The 23,348-nt window shown below is 41.7% G+C and overlaps 1 protein-coding gene across 1 annotated transcript in view; it reads right to left on the reverse strand.

Moving 5' to 3' along the window:
- LOC135540132 (prickle-like protein 2) overlaps nucleotides 1-13,634 on the reverse strand; it is a 113,073-nt gene extending 99,439 nt beyond the window's left edge. The window contains exons 1-2 of the mRNA XM_064966537.1: nucleotides 13,528-13,634; nucleotides 12,825-12,910 (exon numbers count right to left, since the gene is read on the reverse strand). The gene's annotated coding sequence lies outside the window, so the exon portion shown is untranslated. The remainder of the gene's footprint in view (nucleotides 1-12,824; nucleotides 12,911-13,527) is intronic.
- Between the last annotated feature and the right edge of the window lie 9,714 nt (nucleotides 13,635-23,348).

A 23,348-nucleotide genomic window follows, 5' to 3' on the forward strand; every position in this document is an offset into this window, starting at 1 on the left:
TTACTTGAAATGAAACACTATCCCTCACAAAGTGCTTCATTCTTAGAACTGTCTGGCTTATCTTAAAAAAAAAGGTCAAGGTTCGTTGAAGCTTATCTACATGAACTCAATCCAAGTTCCTCACTCAGCCTCAACTTTACAGCGATGCAGTGAGCTGGACCAAGTGAACGCTGAAGAGCAATACTGAGCTGTTCTCAGGAAGTGTAGTATGAATAAGCAGATTATTAGGACAAAATAAGGTCACTGGAGTCCAAAGCCAATTCAATTCACAAAATAGCTATTTTTCCTCTCTCTCCTACTGCCTTCCTTCTTCTAGCTGTTAATCTGGCTGTGTTGTATAGGCCCTGCCTGTTGGCTCTCTGACCATAGCCATTACCATTATTAGGGTGACAATGTTATTCTGGGCTGGCCAGTTGTCAAGGCACCAACAGGCACCAGCAGCCACTCACACACACACACATCTCCTTGGCAATTAGTCAATTTACACAAATAAGTGTGTGCTATACGAAGTTGCTGGAGCAAGAGTTTGGGTTTCTTGTGCAATAATTCTCCTCTAGGAATGGAGGATTTAATAGGGTGATATTGGTAAGGCCTACTGAAGGAACCTCACATGGTGCTCATTCTGAAATACTCTTAACGCTGCCTCCCATCTCCCTCTCGCTACCGCAGGCACACATGCACGTACACACAGAGCCTTTTAAACATGTTACATCCATAAACATGGTGTACAATAGTCTTAAAAGTCTCATGTTCTCAAGTTTCAGGTGGAAGACCATTACAGTGCCCAGTGGTGCCATTACTATCAAACAGAGATACACTGGTTACACTATTCTTGTGGGGACCTAAAGTCCCCAAATGGTCCCCACAAAGACAGTAAAATTCTCACTTGTGGGGACATTTTCCCACACCCCCATGAGGAAAAAGGCTATTTTAAGCTTAGGGGTTAGGTTTAGAGTTTGGGTTAGGGGTTAAGGTTAGGGTTATGGTCAGGGTTAGCGGTTAAGGATTTTGAATGGAAATTAAATTTTAGGTCCCCACGAGGATAGAAGAACATAGCAATTTGTAAGTCGCTCTGGATAAGAGCGTCTGCTAAATGACTTAAATGTAAATGTAAATAGCATGCGTGTTTGTGAAGGAGTGTGTGATTGTGTTGGCCTGAGTGTCATGGTGTTCAGTGTCCCTCATGGGGACATTTCCCACATCCCCATGAGGACAAAGGCTATTTTAAGCTTAGGGGTTAGGTTGTTATGTTTAGGGTTACAATTAGGATTAGGGGTTAGTGGTTAGGTTTAGGGTTAGGGGTTAAGGTAGGGTTATGGTAAATAGGTTTAGGGTTAGGGTAAATAGAATTTGGAATGGTAATTAATTTTAGGTCCCCACGAGGATAGAAGAACATAACATGTGTGTGCGTGTGCAGGTACATGTTGTTTGTGTGTGTGTGTGTGTGTGGTTGTGAAGGAGAGGATGTGCGTGTTTGTTTTGGGGTGTTCAGGATCTCTGGAAGCCGTACGTTGTCCCTTCTCTGATCACAGGAAGCTGGCAGTGCCTCAGACCTCCTATTAGAGGCAACTTCCTGACCTCTCCCTCTCCTTTCAGATGGATTGATAAGCAGAGTCCAGAAAAGCAGAGCGGCTACTCTTTCATCTATGAAACACAGGGCTCACTAGCGTCCTCCTGGCTATTAATAGACACACACACAAAGTATGGACACTTAAACACCTCAATATGCATAGCCAAGAGAAAAAGGCTTGTGTATGTATAGAATCTTTGGGACATCATAAAATGTTGACCGGTGATGAAGGATCTTTCTGGTCTCTATAATATTCCTCCTCTGTTTTGTTGTTGAGCTTTGACGATATCTGCTACTGCGTCACTCATGGATTCTGCTGTGTGCTTTGAGTCATTGTGAGCTGTGGATGTGATGGGGACCAAAAATAACACTTCGCCCACTCCTCAGATGATGCAGAATACGCAGTATGAAAAGCCTGAGCATGAGGGAATAGATGCAACACAGTCCGCAAGACATCTTGGGCCAGATACAAGCAAACCTACACACCAGAACATGTTCATTTTAGCTTATAAACATTCATGTATTACTCCACTTCAAATATGATTTCACATTTAAACAATGTGATATACCACTGTGTTGGTTAGATTGAATTCTACCATGGTCATGCTTGCAGCTCAATACGCTACTAAAGGCAACCAATATCCAGTCAGTTGGCTAAATCAATAAACCATTCCAATACATCAACACTGACTGCTGTGTCATCAAATCCATTTTTTGTGACTAAACAAATGAATACTGCTCCAATGGGATTCAGTAACATAATGAAAATAGGAAATGCCACCATTTTCTATCCCAGAGGGAAACATTTAGGTGAAAGTGTTAAAATGTCTATTGTTTTGTCTTTTAGCCACGTGACTTGGGCCACTCTTCTGATTTGTTTGTTATGTTGATTATATATACATTATATGGATAAAAAAAAAATAGAATCGACAGTGAGAAACTAACTTTCTGGCCATATTGGTGATGAAAATGCCAGGCGATAACGTCAGATACAACACTTACCTCTGCTGGTGACTCTGGGCTAGAGCTGAAATCTATCCTAATACTTTAAATAACAACTAGGTGGTGTAACAGCAAACTCATCACCCTGCGTATAGGACTCATCGGAGTTCACCAGAGCAGAGTAAGGGGACTGTAGATGAACAGAAGGTAAAAGTTAGATTGCTGAACGTGCCAATAGTCAAAGGAATGTCATGGGATTTGGAGAGGGGCTGGTAATTAGGTGAGCGGACAGAGATAGATACCGCCACAGCTGTGTTTCTGGTGTATCTTAGCCAGTGTGTGTGACAGTGTGTCAGCGCTGGCCTTTGACCCTGGCCTAAGGGACACAGAGATAATGACTGCATCTCCTGATGTTAACGGGAAAACATGTCAAATGACATGAATGAACAGTGCAAACCCTAACAAATGTGGGCGGGTGGAAATTGTAGGCTGTGGTACGTAGTGAAGTCAGTGTGTGACTGACGGCTGCGAGCCTCCTCCTTTATTCCAGGTGACAGTTCATTAAGCCAGGATCAGCACCAGTGGAGATGCAGGCGGAATAAGTCCTCTAGACTCCAAAGCAGAGCAGAACACTGCCTTCATGGCTAGAAACTACTGGGGAAGGAGCTCTCCGGCAAATCCAGGATTTATTCACATCAAGGGGGAGAGTGCATTGATCAATTTATTCTCCTAATTTCAGAGTGGAACAAACATGTAAACGGCAACCACAAGGTTTGTATGCAAATCGAACAAAAACACGAGGACGAATGTTTTCCTACAGGAATGTAAAGTTACAATGACAGTCAAAGTTACAAATCGATTCAGAATACCAAGTGCACTCCAGACATTGGGATTCACTTGCCCTCTTCCTCATACTGTAGATAAGCTGGTCTACATCACTATCCAGTGAGTCTGACTTCATCCTCTTCTCCAGTCTCTCTCTGGGTCAGAGGGATTTTCTGATGCCTATCTGTCTCAGTCCAATACCCAGAGTGCTTGGCACCTGTTCAGTATGACCTCTAATAACAGTCTAGGAAAATAGATGGGGATCAGACTAAAGCAACAAGACACACAGAGATACCTCTAGTCTGGCACAAGATTACGATTTGTTTCTGTTCAGGAATTAGCTGAGGAACACACACAGTGTCATGAGGACCATCTCTCCTGGTTGTTAAAAACATGTAATTGCAGATCACTAGTAAGAAATGATAACACAATAATAAAAGCTGGGTGACTGTTCCATTTTTAAACATCCATATTTGATATCTATTGCTGCAAACTAATTGCCCTTTAGGACAAAGGATATGTACTCCAGTCTAGTCTGTATGAGACATGTTCGCCTCCCTGTGGAAAAACAAAAGCGTTTCAACATTGAGACAGTAAACACAAACAACTAAGTGAAGGTGGAGAACAAGACTCCTCAGAGCTTAAAACAAGATTTGGTCCCATAGAATTAGAAAACAAGGAAAGTTACCCCCAACACTGAATAAAAGGTTTTGAAGGTCCCAGAATGAAAAGCACCTATTCAAAATGCAAGTCACCACAATGACGAGTCAACACAAAGAGAGCCTGTTTTGGCTTGTGACTTCTGGGCTCTCTGATTATGTGGGTTTTCTGGCACACTGGCCAGTCCACAGCGTCAAAGTCAGGGTAAAGATACGACTTCTGTTGTCTGCCCGGGCCAAGATTTTAATCAACAGCACTTCAATTTGGCTTTATGGCTGTTTAGAGAACAAGATGCACAAGTCGATGGGTTGTAGGAATGTGAAGCCTTATACACTACCACAATTATAGTATAGTTAACATTTGCACAGCATACACTAATGACTTCAAATATTTAATTTATGTTAGGGAGTAAACATTATTTATAATAAGGGTTACATGGATGGCCCTCCCGTCAGCAAAATATATTGTACCTCAACCCTCCCTGAATGCTTGAAAAAAAAAAAAAAAACAAGTGACCCTCCTTTAAACCCTAAATAATAATTCAAACAAAGTGGCTAGCAGAAAGCATGTCTACCGTTTACCCTCACTTCTTGGACAGACCAGACTGTTCTTCATCCTGTAAGCATTACATGGCAACGCAGGAATTTTGATAGCGCACAGGGCTGAGGGCCAGAAGGTTGTGGGTTTGCAGACAACTGTGGACAAGAATAGGGTGGAAAGATAACATTTATAGTAAAAACATTGTATGAATCTATCATCTTATTTGCAGGTCCGAAATAAATTGCCTTTTATAAACATTTGATGCAATTCTACATAATTTTTCACATTAGCGGGATATTATTTTAATACCACACAAATTAATGAAATTACAGGCTAGGGAATGGACAGATAGCTAGGCCTATGTGTTCATCTTACCATATTTATCAAATGGCAAATTAGTGTCTTGTTCGCCACGAAACTGTCCCAGTTGGCAAATAATTAAAAATGAGACGTCATGCAGAAACATTAAGCTTTAATTTCTGGCTACTCTTCTTCCGTGGCTTAACCCAAATGAGAGGTCACAAGTGTTTCCCTAAAAGCTGTCTGTGTTTTAGGGCTGTCTCCAATTGGTCTACATTTTAAACATGTCTTAATCCATTTAACTAGGCTAGTCAGTTAAGAACAAAATTATTTTTTACAATGTCATATATACACACACCCTATGTGTTTTAATGAAATCAACTAGATACAGTGCCTTCGAAATGTATTCACACCCCTAGACTTTTTCCACATTTTGTTACGTTACAGCCTTATTCAAAAATGGACTAAATAAAAAAATACAAAAACAGAAATACCATATTTACATAAGTATTCAGACCCTTTGATAGAAGTCCTTCAAATTGAGCTCAGGTGCATCCTGTTTCCATTAATCATCCTTGAAATGTTTCTCCAACTTGGAATCCACCTGTAGTAAATTAAATTAATTGACAAGATTTGGAAAGGCACACACCTGTCTATATAAGGTCCCACAGTTGACAGTGCATGTCAGAGTAAAAACCAAGCCATGAGGTCGAAGGAATTGTCCGTAGAATGCGGAGACTGGATTGTGTCAAGGCACAGATCTGTGAAGGGTACCAAACTGCAAGAACACAGTGGCCTGGATCATTCTTAAATGGGAGAAGTTTAGAACCACCGAGACTCTTCCTAGAGCTGGCCGCCCGACCAAACTGAGCAATCGGGGGAGAAGGGCCTTGGTCAGGGAGGTGACCAAGAACATGATGGTCACTCTGACAGAGATCCAGAGTTCCTCTGTGGAGATGGGAGAACTTTCCAGAAGGGCAACAATCTCTGCTGCACTCCACCAATCAGGCCTTTATGGTAGAGTGGGCAGACGGATGCCACTCCTCAGTAAAAAAGGCACATGACAGCCCGCTTGGAGTTAGCCAAAAGGCACCTAAAGACTCTCAGACCATGAGAAACAAGATTCTTTGGTCTGATGAAATCAAGATTAAATGATTTGCCAAGCATCATGTCTAGAGGAAACCTGGCACCATCCCTATGGTGAAGCATGGTGGTGGCAACATCATGCTGTGGGGTTGTTTTTCAGTGGCAGGGACTGAGAGACTAGTCGGGATCGAGGCAAAGATGAACAGAGCAAAGTATAAAGAGATCCTTGATGAAAACCTGCTCCAGAGCGCTCAGGACCTCAGACTGGGGCAAGGTTCACCCTCCAACAGGGCAACAACCCTAAGCACACAGTCAAGACAAAGCAGGAGTGGCTTCGGGAGAAGTCTATGAATGTCCTTGAGTGGCCCAGCCAGAGCCCGGACATGAACCCGATCTAACATATCTGGAGAGACCCAAAAAATTGTTGTGCTGCAAAGCCCCCCTCCAACCTGACAGAGCTTGAGAGAATCTGCAGAGAAGAATGGCAGACACTCCCCAAATACAGGTGTGCCGCGCTTGTAGCGTCATACCCAAGAAGACTCTAAGCTGTAATTGCTGCCAAAGGTGCTTCAACAAAGTACTGAATAAAGGGTCTGAATACTTATGTAATGTGATTATCCTGGTTTTTATTTTTAATAAATTAGGAAAAATTCCTAAACACCTGTTTTTGCTTTGTCATTAATATGATAAAAAAAGATAAAAAATATGTTCTAGAATAAGGCTTAACCTAACAAATTGTGGAAAAAGGCAACGCACTGTATGCATTAAGCATGTCTGATGATTTAAGCTCACTGTTCGATGTAATAACACTCAAATGACTCAAGAGGGAGCCAGAGATCAAGGTCATAAAAATAAAAAAACCTGACCCGACTATCCACATGATCCTACTGGTTTTCGCAGATTCTGCCTTACTCTCCCGAAGTTGTCGGTAATAGGCTACATGAGGAGTCAGAAAACTTTCATGTGTAATGCCAATTTATCTTACCATTTCTACCGATCTGCGTGCCAGTTATGGTTTTCATATGTACATTTGTAGAACGGTTTAATTGCATTGTTATAATAAAGTCTTCGTATCTCAAAATCACTGTCACGTGGTTAATCAAAATTCTATCTAAATGAAAATGATGCAAACCTAAAAAAGTAACTTCTATTGCCAACTATGTAAAAATAACCTATAAAGCTAACAAATAAAAACATTGCAGCCTGCAGGTAGAAAATATCCTGATAAAAATAAATATATCACATTGGCTATGCACGGCCTGTCTGCAACGAACTTGAAACACTATCAGGTTGGGTCTGGCCTGAAGCTTCTTGCAACACTGTACAACATATTTTGGGCAGAGTTACCCGAGCCAGTGTGCTTGGGACAGATACAGCTGTAGGCTATTTGCGCAAGGGATAAGAAGTAATCAGATTACCATATTGCAAATAAGAATACAAATCAAATCAAATGTATTTGTCACATACACATGGTTAGCAGATGTTAATGCGAGTGTAGCGAAATGCTTGTGCTTCTAGTTCCGACAATGCAGTAATAACCAACGAGTAATCTAACTAACAATTCCAAAACTACTACACAAGTGTAAAGGGATAAAGAATATGTACATAAAGATATATGAATGAGTGATGGTACAGAGCGGCATAGGCAAGATGCAGTAGATGGTATCGAGTACAGTATATACATATGAGATGAGTAATGTAGGGTATGTAAACAAAGTGGCATAGTTTAAAGTGGCTAGTGTCACATGCATTACATAAAGATGCAGTAGATGATAGAGTACAGTATATACGTATACATATGAGATGAATAATGTAGGGTATGTAAACATTATATTAAGTAGCATTGTTTAAAGTGGCTAGTGATATATTTTACATCAATTCCCATTATTAAAGTGGCTGGAGTTGAGTCAGTGTGTTGGCAGCAGCCACTCAATGTTAGTGGTGGCTGTTTAACAGTCTAATCACCTTGAGATAGAAGCTGTTTTTCAGTCTCTCGGTCCCAGCTTTGATGCACCTGTACTGACATTGCCTTCTGGATGATAGCGGGGTGAACAGGCAGTGGCTCGGGTGGTTGTTGTCCTTGATGATCTTTATGGCCTTCCTGTGACATCGGGTGGTGTAGGTGTCCTGGAGTAGTCCTGGTAGTTTGCCCCCGGTGATGCGCTGTGCAGACCTCACTACCCTCTGGAGAGACTTACGGTTGTGGGCGGAGCAGTTGCCGTACCAGGCAGTGATACAGCCCGACAGGATGCTCTCAATTGTGCATCTGTAGAAGTTTGTGAGTGCTTTTGGTGACAAGCCGAATTTCTTCAGCCTCCTGAGGTTGAAGAGGTGCTGCTGCGCCTTCTTCACGATGCTGTCTGTGTGGGTGGACCAATTCAGTTTGTCTGCGATGTGTACGTCGAGGAACTTAAAACTTACTACCCTCTCCACTACTGTTCCATCAATGTGGATAGGGGGGTGTTCCCTCTGCTGTTTCCTGAAGTCCACAATATTTTCCTTAGTTTTGTTGACGTTGAGTGTGAGATTATTTTACTGACACCACACTCCGAGGGCCCTCACCTCCTCTCTGTAGGCCGTCTCGTCGTTGTTGGTAATCAAGCCTACCACTGTAGTGTCGTCCGCAAACTTGATGATTGAGTTGGAGGCGTGACCACAAACACATCCGTCATGTAATCATTAGCTTAAATGATGACACCCTTGTAACAGAAAACACACATACACGGATTTCATCTCCCTGAGCAGCGTAAAGCATCTGTTACAGAGGTGTCATAGATAGCAGCATCATTACTACTTGGATCTCATCCAGACTCAAGATATAATTTCCCCTCTCCAGGTAGACAAACACAGAAAGGCCATAAAGAGCAGCGCTTACAACACAATATTTCAATATGACTGGGGATCAAAGAAGAGCGCTGGATAGGAGAGACACTGAACTAATAAAGCAGGCTCTTATCTGGGGAGGGGTCCTTCCACAATGACCTCTGTTTGTGTCACATGGGGTGACTTTTAGATGCAGCTAACCCTGGCTCATCTCAACTTTTAACATGCCAGTCCATTGGAATTCACGAGCCGTCCGATTGGCCCTCGGTGTCTCAGCGGGCTACCACATGCTTCCCCGTTTCCGTGACCACCATATCTAATGGAACGTTTTTTTAGTAAAAAAAAAATTACAGCCAATCAAAGACAGCTTCTCCCTCGAGCCCATAGAGAAGCTTTCAGAGAAGCAACTGATCTTGACCCAGCCTTTGATGCAGAGAAAGAGAGAGAGAGAGAGAGAGAGAGAGAGAGAGAGAGAGAGGAGTAAGAGAGCGAGTAAGAGAGCTAGAAAGGGAGGGGAAAAAGAGGGAGGATAGTCTCCCAACCCTGTCAGAGGATTTGTAAAGGTCAAACTATGATTAATTTCAGGGTTAAAGAGTTCTCTGGGTTTGTATTATTGCTGAGCAAAAACCCTCCGGCGCTGTCAAAACACAGGCGTTTAAAATTGGATCCTCTTAAACGACAAAGACAAAACATTCAATTTACACAGTAAAAAACCGCCACATCTCATTTGCCTCCTGACCTAAATGAGTGTTACCACGCGGCACAGATGTTGCTGCTTAACACTTCAAAGGACACAGGGAGTGGAGGAGATATGGATTTGGTCCAATAATTACCAGTAAACCTCTTCAGGGCTTTCACTGGAGGCATCCATCTCCATGCCAATACTGACACTACAGAGAAGAGAGGAACCATGGTAAATCCAACAGGCCTATTGTGTGGTGGTGGCCACCAGGGTCTCTCTCCCCCCCTCGCCTTAGTGCTGTGGCTTCAGAACTAAAACGAGAGGGTCCTTTTTAAAGGGACATTCATATGCCAAACCAGGCTGACAGTTTTATTTGACCGGGCTGCTTGTTAACATGATGAATAGCAAGGTGGGTCTGTGTTATGCAGATCAGATCGGGTTACTGTGAGGACAGACGTCAGTGGGCTTTTAGGGCGCTCACTGAGGCCGGATTAAAACTCAAACCCAAACACCCTCCATATCCCTTCTCCTCTGATTTTACTCCAACTTGGGTTTCAGCTTAGGCCAGTGGTGCATACAAGAGCAGGCTTTTTCCAAATACCAAGACTAACCTATTGTACTATGTGAATTAAGATACTGGCAAGAAGAAATTACTGCAAATGGGAAGACTTTGCAGGAGTTACAGTAAAATTACTATAACCTGCCCTAGTATTAACTACTGGTCAAGTGTTAACATTCAAGCACCATTATCATTGGCAGTGGTGCACCAACATGCCTTGGCAGTGCGTTAGGTGAGTTATTGAACACAGCTTTAAAACACACCAGTGGAGAGTTAAGTGGGTCACACGATCAGGCTGATCAGATATCTGCTCTCACACAGTGCTCATGTTAATAAGCTCTGTAATGAGTCTCATTAGCACAAAGAAAATCAATCAAGCCAACGGCTAGCATTAATAATTCAAAGGAGCGCGTTGTGCAAGTTTAATCCACTCCTGTCTTCCCCTATCCTAACCTCCCCTGCCTAGAACTGCCAACTCTGGTTACACAGCTACACTGGCTCTCTGACACTAACCCTACTGCAAGTGTAATGTGCAGCTACTCTTCATCAGAATATATTGGCATTATTGAAATGGACAGATTGAATTGTTCTGAAGCCAGAGGCAAATCAAACTAATCCCCTGAATCAATACAACTAGGCATACAGCAGTCTATTCATCCTGTAGTCTATTCATCCTGTAGTCTATTTAGAAGACAGTAGCTCACAGTAACGCATAACATATTTTCATTTGCATACATTGCTTTTCTGAGAACAAATCATGTTATACTAAAGTGACAAATTCTTATTGGAATTTTCCTTTAGTCAATCTTTTTCAGAAAGTGTGAGAAACTGAGTGTGATTGGTTGGATGAAAGCTCAACAGTGGTCGGTGAAGAATCTGGTCAGTAGTAGACCTGAGTCATTTAAAATGGATGGCACTTGACTGGGCCTTCAATAGGACCTGATTGGGACCAGCCAACACAATAAAACCACTGCAGAAGAGTAGGCATAAAACCCCTGGACACCAGCTTAGCGGGAGCTTCTTTATAGCACAGAAGAAGGAAAGAAGAAAAAAACTGCCGCAAACTCTTCCTGAAGTCTCAAGTTCCTGAACATTTAGAAAAGCATCAATATTTTGGAGAATTCTGGAGATACACATGTTAAAGTGTAGGGAATGGTAGGGGGATGTGGATCTCAGCGCTTACTTAGCCCAGTCCCTTTTACTGTTAGTTATTCATTTCTGAGAGTTCAACACAGTTCTTTAAATGCCCTGGCTTTCCCAACCTCCTTGGCTTTCCTCCAGACTCACACAGTGCATGTCATCAAATAGGGTGCTATCGTGCAACTATGTCTGACATCAGCAACAGTGGCTGTTTAAAGGCTGTTATAGAGAACAAGATATATATATATATATTTTTTTTTAAATAGCCGAGTCCCAATCCCAACCCATATACACCATCTGCATCATCAATAATTTCCCAGGGAGACAATTCAAGGTCTGATTTTGGCAGTCTTGCAGGTCCCTGTGTTGACGTAGTAGTTTTGGCACTCTTAGTTAATAAACAGCAGGGTTATATAGTAGCCTAGCTACAGTACTGTCTATACTATGTACGCACCTGCCTTCTCCGATTACCTAATCTCCAACACTGAGGTCAGCTAAAGTCCACATTCAAAATAAAACACCCATATCTACATCAATCGGCATGAAAACATACTTTTCTGAGAACAAGGGAGGAAGAGACTGGTTGGAGTGTTTTCTTTTAGAAAGGAACAAAGGAGTTCAGTGATGTTCGTAGCCATAAAGTTCCCTCGCACTGTTCTAGCTTCTGCACACAAAGCAGAGTTTTCAAGGCCGTCTGTAAGAAATGTCTGCCGTTGGGTTGGTTTGTCGGGAAATGGTTTACTTTTATTGTGGCACTGCAAACACAGGCAATTAAAGGCACATTCCAGAGGTTGGCTGTTGCCCTGTAATAGTTTACAGAATGGAGGCCTGATGAGCCTCTGCCTAGACTGGCAGCCCCTCCTCTCTCAGTGTAGACCCTCTTTTACAGACAGACCAGGCTTGGCCTTCATTAGGGCTGCTTACATTGCTGATAGAGAGGACGTGTCACAGAGGGATGTCTACTTTTTCTTGGAAGAAATGAAACCATCATGTAGAGGTAAAAGTTATTGCTTTCAATAATCGATGAGTGCCCCGATTTAACACTGAATAGAGCTTTTGCTTGTCCCACCCAGTTTAACTAATAACTCTTGTAATAAAGTTTGCACACACACAGTTCAACTATTTTAAACAGTTCTGGAAAATTAATGTTGTCTTAATATATAGCCTCATAGTGAATCATACCTAAACACAATACAGTTTATAAGTGCTGCATATGAAAGTCTACCCAACACTCATTCCTTTCACTCTAAAACAAATACAAGTGGAGAGTGTGTGTAGAATGACTGCTTCAAATATCCCATACTGCATGAATGGCTTTCTTAAAGTCAACTTATGTTAGGGCACACAGATCATGAACAATGCCTTGCTGACTCTGATATGCATGGCTGAGTCCATTAAAACATTAACACATGAGGGCTTCAGTAACTCACAGGTGTCCTCCAGACCAGTGCTCTAGCAGAGAAGGAAGTGTCCAATGCCTCAAACTGGAATAGAGATATGGTCTATACTATTCAAGAGCAGTATGTATTCAGAGTTTCCTCAGGATGTTTTCTCAAAGAGCCAGCACTATTCCACCTTACCAACTACCACCACTGAATCTTTTAACTGATACTAACTGAAGTTTTTGGCAGGGAGGGAGTAGAGAGATGCCATGTAAAAGTAAGGGGAAGTATATAAAGGAGAGAGAGGGTCCCTACCTCCATTGGTGCAGAATGAAGCCTGGTCACTGGTCTCCACACACGTTACACAGCGGTTCACTCTCTGATTCAGCAAGGGTGTTCAGCTAGTGACAGACAGAAGAACCAATATATGATACCTCCTTGTATAACGCATCTCTTCATCAAACACATACAATATGCTGTCTCTCACATGACAACAATTCACATTGGGACAGAGTAGGTTTACAGATTATCTCGAAAGGCATCGAAATTTTGAGACATTACAATGACATAAATCCAGGCCCTACTCCCTTTGAGTATATGACCTGGGCAAAATTCCCCCAAAATACCACTGATACAAAGAAAATATGTTGGAAAAAATATAGTTCTGTGCCTCAGTCTAACAGTTCATAAAAACAGAAGTCTCTGTGAAAGGTTTGACAAAGTATGCGCATTGGCGTAGAATACAAACCAACTATTCATCAGCGGGCCAATTAATGTGACTTAATTCGTCTTTGATTTGTACTGGTGGATGCGTTATCTTTCCCGAGCAGATATAACTTCCCCACGGAAACGGTACAAAGAGGAATGCACTGCTTTGCCGATTGAGAAACAAAGTCCACAGACTGCATTTACACAGCACAGTGTTTGTGGAAACTGGTAACCACACTGATGCCGTTGTTTTATTATATTTCTGCAAAAACGTGGGATCCTATGAAAACCGACAACTTGCATCACTCACCGTTCTACTGGATTCTCTCTTCTTGGAGCTGCGAGTGAACATACCAGTCTTGTTCCAGGACGGTGGGATGAGAACTGAGACCAATAAAGCAAAAGGTACACTTGAAGAGTGTCTGCGCAAGTTCGTAAACAAATCGTGTCGCTCGACTTTCCTCAAACAGAGAGCCCTGCCCTCGCGTTTCATTCATCAATGAAGAAGCGCGGTTTCCGGATACCCCAGCTCTACCTTATTGCCTACAATAGAAGCAGCAAATTCCGCAGAATATATTAATATTCACAGCTAAATATTGCAAGTAACACTTTACACTGTCGTTATTAATTACATTTCTAAAAGTAAAGTGTTAACCATACTCACTACGTTCATTAGGCTACATAGAATCAAAATGTAATTGATATTACAAGTGAATTGTCAGAGTATGTTTCCATCATATAGGCCTACTGTATGAAATAAACTAAAAAGTTGGAAAACTTTGCCTTGGAATCGTTCATGAGTTTTCCTATGCTAATATTTTACCATCAGACTGTAACCAAGCCAACCCAAGAAACTCCCCTTCTCAATCACAGAACTGAGAACTCACTTCACTGTATTCTCTCCAAGTCACATTTGGTCAGAAATGATATATTTTACCCCCATTTGTTTGATGAAGTGTCCAACTTTTTCCTCCCACTCTGGAATTTCCCATTTCAATTTCCTGTGAGGTATAGCAGGCAGAGTTGGCTCTCCAACAAGTGCTTGCCATTTACCACCATTGAAAAGCTTTTCCGCATCACCAAGACTCAGGCAGACAGACTCAATGCACTCAAGAGAGCTTTGAGTCCCAAGGCTTTTCCTCTCAAAGGAGAATTCTTCACAGAGAGCAGAGCCATGTTAAGAATATCACTGCAATAATCACCATGCTCAGGGCTCTATTCACTTTACTGGCCAATTGTATATATATATATATATATGTATATATATATATATATATACATTTTTATCTTAGATTCATTCAAAGGATTGTATTACTGCCTAATATATTATACAACTCCTTGAATTCCCTCTTGGCTTTTCTCTATCTTCAACTTCACGATAATCCTGATGTTATCTAAAAACAGGATGAGGATCATCATGGCCGAGGTGTCTAATATTTATTTTTTCCCAGGGCATGCCATGATTTTTTTACCTCACAATTTTCAGTGTTCAGAAATCAAATGTTTAGGATAAAGGACACGTGTTGGGAATGTACAGTAGAGCCCCAGGACCTATAAGGACCGAGGTCACTGTTTAATCTGTGTGGGAAGATCTGGGAACATGTCTGATTTGAGCACACACAGGCACAGACATAGACAGACACAGATGCAAGCACAGGTACAGATACAGACACAGACAACCATAACACCCCCCCCCCCCACACACACACACACACACACCTGATTCTACACAATGGTTAGATACAGTGCCTTGCGAAAGTATTCGGCCCCCTTGAACTTTGCGACCTTTTGCCACATTTCAGGCTTCAAACATAAAGATATAAAACTGTATTTTTTTGTGAAGAATCAACAACAAGTGGGACACAATCATGAAGTGGAACGACATTTATTGGATATTTCAAACTTTTTTAACAAATCAAAAACTGAAAAATTGGGCGTGCAAAATTATTCAGCCCCTTTACTTTCAGTGCAGCAAACTCTCTCCAGAAGTTCAGTGAGGATCTCTGAATGATCCAATATTGACCTAAATGACTAATGATGATAAATACAATCCACCTGTGTGTAATCAAGTCTCTGTATAAATGCACCTGCACTGTGATAGTCTCAGAGGTCCGTTAAAAGCGCAGAGAGCATCATGAAGAACAAGGAACACACCAGGCAGGTCCGAGATACTGTTGTGAAGAAGTTTAAAGCCGGATTTGGATACAAAAAGATTTCCCAAGCTTTAAACATCCCAAGGAGCACTGTGCAAGCGATAATAATGAAATGGAAGGAGTATCAGACCACTGCAAATCTACCAAGAGGCCGTCCCTCTAAACTTTCAGCTCATACAAGGAGAAGACTGATCAGAGATGCAACCAAGAGGCCCATGATCACTCTGGATGAACTGCAGAGATCTACATCTGAGGTGGGAGACTCTGTCCATAGGACAACAATCAGTCGTATATTGCACAAATCTGGCCTTTATGGAAGAGTGGCAAGAAGAAAACCATTTCTTAAAGATATCCATAAAATGTGTCGTTTAAAGTTTGCCACAAGCCACCTGGGAGACACACCAAACATGTGGAAGAAGGTGCTCTGGTCAGATGAAACCAAAATTGAACTTTTTGGCAACAATGCAAAACGTTATGTTTGGCGTAAAAGCAACACAGCGCATCACCTTGAACACACCATACCCACTGTCAAACATGGTGGTGGCAGCATCATGGTTTGGGCCTGCTTTTCTTCAGCAGGGACAGGGAAGATGGTTAAAATTGATGGGAAGATGGAGGGAGCCAAATACATGACCATTCTGGAAGAAAACCTAAATGAGTCTGTAAAAGACCTGAGACTGGGACAGAGATTTGTCTTCCAACAAGACAATGATCCAAAACATAAAGCAAAATCTACAATGGAATGGTTCAAAAATAAACATATCCAGGTGTTAGAATGGCCAAGTCAAAATCCAGACCTGAATCCAATCGAGAATCTGTGGAAAGAACTGAAAACTGCTGTTCACAAATGCTCTCCATCCAACCTCACTGAGCTCGAGCTGTTTTGCAAGGAGGAATGGGAAAAAATTTCAGTCTCTCAATGTGCAAAACTGATAGAGACATACCCCAAGCGACTTACAGCTGTAATCGCAGCAAAAGGTGGCGCTACAAAGTATTAACTTAAGGGGGCCGAATACTTTCGCAAGGCACTGTATAAACTGTAGTTCAAAATAAAAAAATACAAACATGGAATAGAATAGAAATTGATTCTAAATATTAACTCCAGTACAAGATGATGATGATGTGAAATCATGTAATCTATACATAATACACAAAAAACACATATTCCACATTGACAGGGGACTCCAACCACTCCCAGCATTAAATGTGCTCTAAAAAAATATGAACATGCAGTCTGCACAGCTCCACAAGGTTAGATTAAGGAAACAGCTGAACTTGCTTTACTGCATAATTCAGAGGTAACTCTCCCTGCACTGCTGCAGGGGGAAATGTCAAAGCTTTCCAATGGAATACTGCATACTAAGGTGGTTTTAGTAGCAAACCCACAAAGGGGTTTTCTGTCTGTTACCACTTTGTTAGCATGGCACAGGGCTCTGGTTGGTGATACAGGGTGCAGTGACGCTGAACTCACCCGAAGGGGAGGAGGCAACAGTTCAGGTGGGACACTGCGGCTGCTCTAACCTTAGGCTAAACACTTTACCTGGATAATTATATCAACCCACCTATTTAGCAGTCTGTTCCAGACTGAGTATTGCCAGAGGATATGAGTGAGCATGTGAAGAGTGGTTGTGTATGAATTGCTGATAAGGGTAGATTGAGCTCAAGTCATAGCACCTCATATAAGTACTCATGAAAACAGATTCCATGTGATTAGGATGCAAATAAAACAGTAGATAAGTGTCCACTGAGAGATTGTAACTCATAAGCATATTAGAAAGTGATTGGAGAAACAAGTTAATTACCCAGTTTACCTTGTAGGTGTCAGAGTAGTTGTTCGATCGTCTCCTTTTGACAGTGATAATTGAAGTTGGAGCTGTGAATGACAGTGTGATCCTAGCACCTGGGCTCCGTAGACTTACAGGTGTTTGCTGGGTCTTGTTAAAACAGAACATGCCTACGTGAGGAAGGATCCATGGAGATGGTAAACAGTAACCATACCAGGTGAGTTGGAGGGCGCGCAATCACACACATACACACATTCTACTGGCAGAGATGTCGTTCTAAGTAACATAGCTACACATGCTTTTAAAACAATCAATAAAATGCTCATAACCATTACAGGTAAAGTAATTTATTTTTCTGGCATCATGTTAGTGCTGAACCAATGACCATAACATATTACAGAGGACCTACCTCCTACATTGGAAAACATGAGATTGAATGGGCTGTTTAATTTAACCTGAGGTCTGGGGGAATGTCCATACATCTGGTCAATGTGGGCTGCGACAGTACATTGGATGTTATCTCTCTAAGGATTGATACTCTGCCAAAGACCAGTGGTTTTGTTTAGATAATGACATGGTCATGGTCATGGTCATGGTCCTTGTATGGTAGATCCACAACATACCCACAGAAGTGCTACATCACAAACTGTCTGGACACTAAAACAACTGGTTTCAGACCCACCTTATTACATTGAATGCAATATCTACTGTAGGCTACTGTCGTGTCTTTGGCATCATTAAAGGTGAAGACTGTTATTTTATTAAATCAATTCTCTGTAATTATTTTTATGTGATTAAACTAATCATGTGAATGTAATTAACTAGGAAGTCGGGGCACCAAGGAAAATCTTCAGATTACAAAGTTATAATTTTCCTAATATAACTCTTCAGATATTTTAATATCTGATCAATTAGTCTTCTAATTAATTAATTATTCTTTATCTCACTTTAGTCTCATTCCAAACGTCGTAAATTGTTGGTTATCTGCACAAACCCAGCCTTTACTATGAATCATCCATACACCAATTGGCTTAATCATTTATTTACTAACTAACTAAATAATCACAGAACTGCATAAACAAACAACACAGTAGATATGGTTACAAGGAAATGATAGGGGATGTTCCCTAGTGGGCTAAGCCGATATGATGGCTTGGTGGAAAAAGGGAAGTGGGTGTGGACTGAAAACATGCGGGAAAGACAAATGGAATCACTATACAGTTGATAATTATGTTAATTGAAATGCTAATCCTTTGCACTTGAACGCTCACTCATTCAGGTATAATTGCAATTAATATATATTTACGCCCAGTGTGTCGTCGTGATTTCTGTTGGAATCCGGTCCTTCTGCAGAGAGTCAGTTCATCAGCATCTCTCTCTGCTTCCCTGAAGTCTTTTGTGGTTAGAATGGATACTTCAGAGTACCATTCAGAAATGTTTCATAGAATAGATGTTTCGGCGGTTGTCTGTCTTCGCATCCCAGGTTGACATAATTTCTAGCTGCAGACTAGTAATTAGTATCTAAGATTTGCTCTTATTCTGTTGGGATTGATAGTCTCAGAATTTAACCATTTCCACCTGTGTAGCCACTGCTCCACGTGGTATGGTTAGGAATTCAACAACCATTGCACCCTTAGCTTATGCTGAGGTTTTTGTGGTCTGAAGAAGATTTCCTCAGGAGGGGTTTTTATTCGTAATAATAGGAAAGTGCGGTTCATGTCACCAGATCATGTCTGTGCTCACAGAGGCGGGCCAATGACTTAGTTAACCTTTAAAGGGAATACAATTCTCTCTAAAGGTTTAACATCACATTACATCATTTCACAAATAGTTTCATCTTTACTCATTCATTTTATACAATAATTAGATGCAAACCTCATGATTTTGAAATGTACAGATTCAGAGATATAGTTATGTGTGTTTCCTGTCCTCTCTGAGGTCACCAAATGAAACACACTCATCATACCCATCCCTTAAGTGTCCACGGACCATTCCCACAAGTGGATATTTTGTTTCAAATTCCCATTTTGGGGATTTAGGAGTTTGCCATGTAAAATCCTTTGTTCTCTCTGTGTCTCTCTTTCTGCATGGCCAGGAGGAGAGAGTCTCCGCCAGGAATTCATGGCCTGAGATAACGGAACCTGGGTGTAGGAGAGAGTGAGAGAGAGGGGGGATGCCACGATCTACACCCAGAAAGGGCCACGTCATGACACTACCTACCAAGAATAATTTCCCTGTGAGCATGAAATCTGTCATGTCATTTCCAGGAACAGCTCTGTAGAAACACAAGGTATTCTGGCATGGCACACTCAGATCCTTCTGCTTGGTAGAATGATGACTTTCTCTCTCTCTCTCTGTCTCTCCTAACTTCTATGCTAATGTAGACACTCTCTTGCGTTTAATAGAGTCCCCTGGATCTGTTGACAACTAACAGCTAAAAGAATCCGCAAGCTCCCTACAATACACCTGAGATTTGGTGTATTGTAGGCTTGCACAAACTAGCTGGAGCCTCAGCACACAACTTATTTGAATGCGTTTTCATGGCGCCCCATGGTCATAGCATTGGCTTTGTATTCCCAAGTCCCTTTCATGTATGGTTCGTAAGCTACAGTATGACAGACAGTCAACAGCACATGGTCACAGTACTGCACATCTTAGAAAAAACTACCAACCAGTAATTACACCTGGAGGACCAGGTGACTGTCTAGAGCAGATCCCCATAGACAAACAAAGATGGGGGGAGGGTTCACAGAAACATATGCACAGAGTAAATCTGTTCTTTATGGTATGGTCGGGAAAGTGCAATAATGTTAGTGATCATCATGAAAGCAATGAGCGCTTTATGGCAGAGGCATGTCTTCTCTCTTGTCTATTCATAGCAAGATCATAGCTATTATTACCTTTATTATTATGTGTTATTATTTATTCTTATTTAATATTATGTGTTATTATGTGTTATTACCTTTCTATTATTTCTCTATTTTCTTTCTGTCTGCATTGTTAGGAAGGACCATGAGTAAACATTTCACTGTTGGTCTACACCTATTGTTCACTAAGCACATGACAAATAACATATGATTTGATATTAGACTTCATAATGTGATACATCAAGGTTTGTGTATGAAAATTATGTATTACCGTACAGTAATGGAAAAAAGTATTTGATCCCCTGCTGATTTTGTACATTTGCCCACTGACAAAGAAATGATCTGTAACAGCTTTCCTCCTCTTCTGAGGAGGAGTAGTAAGAAGGATCGGAGGACCAAAATACAGTGTGGTATGTATCCATAATGTAATTTAATGAGAATGAATACAGAATACAAAAAGAACAAGAGAAACAAAATTAAAACCGAAACAGTCCCGAATGGTGCAAACATTGAAACAGAAAAATAATCACCCACACCACACAGGTGGGAAAAGGCTACCTAAGTATGATTCTCAATCAGAGACAACTAACGACACCTGCCTCTGATTGAGAACCATACCAGGCCAAACACAAAAACACCACATAGAAAAAGGAACATAGACAACCCACCCAACTCACGCCCTGACCATACTAAAACAAAGACATAACAAAAGAACAAAAGTCAGAACCTGACATGATCAGTCTATTATTTTAATGGTAGGTTTACTTGAACAGTGAGAGACAGAATAACAACAAAAAAATCCAGAAAAACGCATGTCAAAAATGTTATAAATTGATTTGCATTTTAATGAGGGCAATAAGTATTTGACACCTTCTCAATCAGAAAGATTTCTGTCTCCCAGGTGTCTTTTATACAGGTAGCGAGCTGAGATTTGGAGCACACTCTTAAAGGGAGTGCTCCTAATCTCAGTGTGTTACCTGTATAAAAGACACCTGTCCACAGAAGCAATCAATCAATCAGATTCCAAACTCTCCACCATGGCCAAGACCAAAGTGCTCTCCAAGGATGTCAGGGACAAGATTGTAAACCTACACAAGGCTGGAATGGACTACAAGACCATCGCCAAGCAGCTTGGTGAGAAGGTTGGTGCGATTATTCGCAAATGGAAGAAACACAAAAGAACTGTCAATCTCCCTCGGCCTGGGGCTCCATGCAAGATCTCACCTTGTGGAGTTGCAATGATCATGAGAACGGTGAGGAATCAGCCCAGAACTACACAGGGGGATCTTGTCAATGATCTCAAGGCAGCTGGGACCATAGTCACCAAGAAAACAATTGGTAACACACTACGCCGTGAAGGACGGAAGTCCTGCAGTGCATGCAAGGAACCCTGCTCACGAAAGCACCAATACATGCCCGTCTGAAGATTGCCAATGAACATCTGAATGATTCAGACCAAGTGTTTTGGTCAGATGAGAGTAAAATGGAGCTCTTTGGCATAAACTCGCCGTGTTTGGAGGAGGAGGAATGCTGCCTATGACCCAAAGAACACCATCCCCACTGTCAAACATGGAGGTGGAAACATTATGCTTTGGTGGTGTTTTTCTGCTAAGGGGACAGGACAACTTCACCGCATCAAAGGAACAATGGACGGGGCCATGTACCGTCAAATCTTGGGTGAGAACCTCCTTCCCTCAGCCAGGGCATTGAAAATGGGTCATGGATGGGTATTCCAGCATGACAATGACCCAAAACACACGGCCATGGCAACAAAGGAGGGGCTCAAGAAGAAGCACATTAAGGTCCTGGAGTGGCCTAGCCAGTGTCCAGACCTTAATCCCATAGAAAATCTGTGGAGGGAGCTGAAGGTTCGAGTTGCCAAATGTCAGCCTCGAAACCTTAATGACTTGGAGAAGATCTGCAAAGAGGAGTGGGACAAAATCTCTCCTGAGATATGTGCAAACCTGGTGGCCAACTACAAGAAATCTGACCTCTGTGATTGCCAACAAGGGTTTTGCCACCAAGTACAAAGTCAGTTTTGCAGAGGGGTCAAATACTTATTTCCCTCGTGCCTTTGTGCCAAAGCCGTGCAGGGCTGTCTCTCCCATTTGCAAGGGCACCTGACTAATGTACCATCCTACTGCTCACAACTGGTGACTGCGTGTACTGCTTTAGACCAGGTAATTAGACCAGCCTAAACAGCCATTACAAGAACTAAAGCACAGGTAGGAACATAGCACTTACTACACTGCTCCATAAACACTCAGCCACTGAACTAGCTTGGATAGTGACACCACAGAGCAAATGAAAAACAACACTGAAGGATGCAGAGACTGTAATACAGCTAAGAGTGTAAGAGAAAAAGTACATACAAAGTGTGTACACATTCATACACATACGCAAAACTGACAGTCTTCTTCTGCCTCATTAGACAAAGAAGAGCCAGGCCGTAACACTGCCATAATATGAGAGAAAAAACACTGCAAGAAACACAAAGCAGCTACAGTACACTGGACTGAATATGATGCTACATATTTCTAAGGCACATTTTTATGTTTGAGTGCTCTCAATCTCAACTCTGGGCCCCGAAGGCAGTTCCACTGTGTTTTTTCATTGTTCCCCTCTAATCAGGGACTGATTTAAACCTGGGACACCAGGTGTGTGCAATTAGTTATCAGGTAGAACAGAAAACCAGCAGGCTCTGGAGTTGAATACCCCTGTTCTAGTGTATGGTGAAGGGATGTGGATAGATACACAGTAAATACAGTACACTGTGTGGTGTTTGTTGGAGAGAAAAAAACACAATTCTTAAAGGATCTTACAATGTAAAAATAAATGTTGAATATATTGTATAATAAATAAGTCATTTACCATGCTATGTACAGTACTTACACCTGTTCTATTGACATATTTACACATTGGAGGGAATAGGGGTCATTTGGAGGATGTGGAACCCTCGTTACTTTAGCACCACTGAGAGGTTGGATATCTTGGCTTGAAGAGCAGCTGAAGAGAGCTGTGAAGAGAGGGAGGGATGCCAATACAGAGGGATGCCAAAACCACACACATTTAGAAAAAAAGTGCTATCTAGAACCATAGGCTGTCCCCATAGGATAACATTTTGAAGAACCCTATTTGTTTCCAGGTAGAACCCTTTTGGTTCCAGGTAGAACCATTTTGGGTTCCATGTAGAACCCTTTCCACAGAGGGAGCCAAAAGTCTTATTACCTGGAACCAAGAAGGGTTTTATCTGTAGCCCAAAAGGGTTCTCCATTGGGGTGAGCTGGTAAAAACCTTTTGGAAACCTTTTTTCTAAGAGTGTACTAT

The sequence above is a fragment of the Oncorhynchus masou genome, chromosome 5 (genome assembly GCF_036934945.1).
Source record: "Oncorhynchus masou masou isolate Uvic2021 chromosome 5, UVic_Omas_1.1, whole genome shotgun sequence".
Lineage (NCBI taxonomy): Eukaryota > Metazoa > Chordata > Actinopteri > Salmoniformes > Salmonidae > Oncorhynchus > Oncorhynchus masou.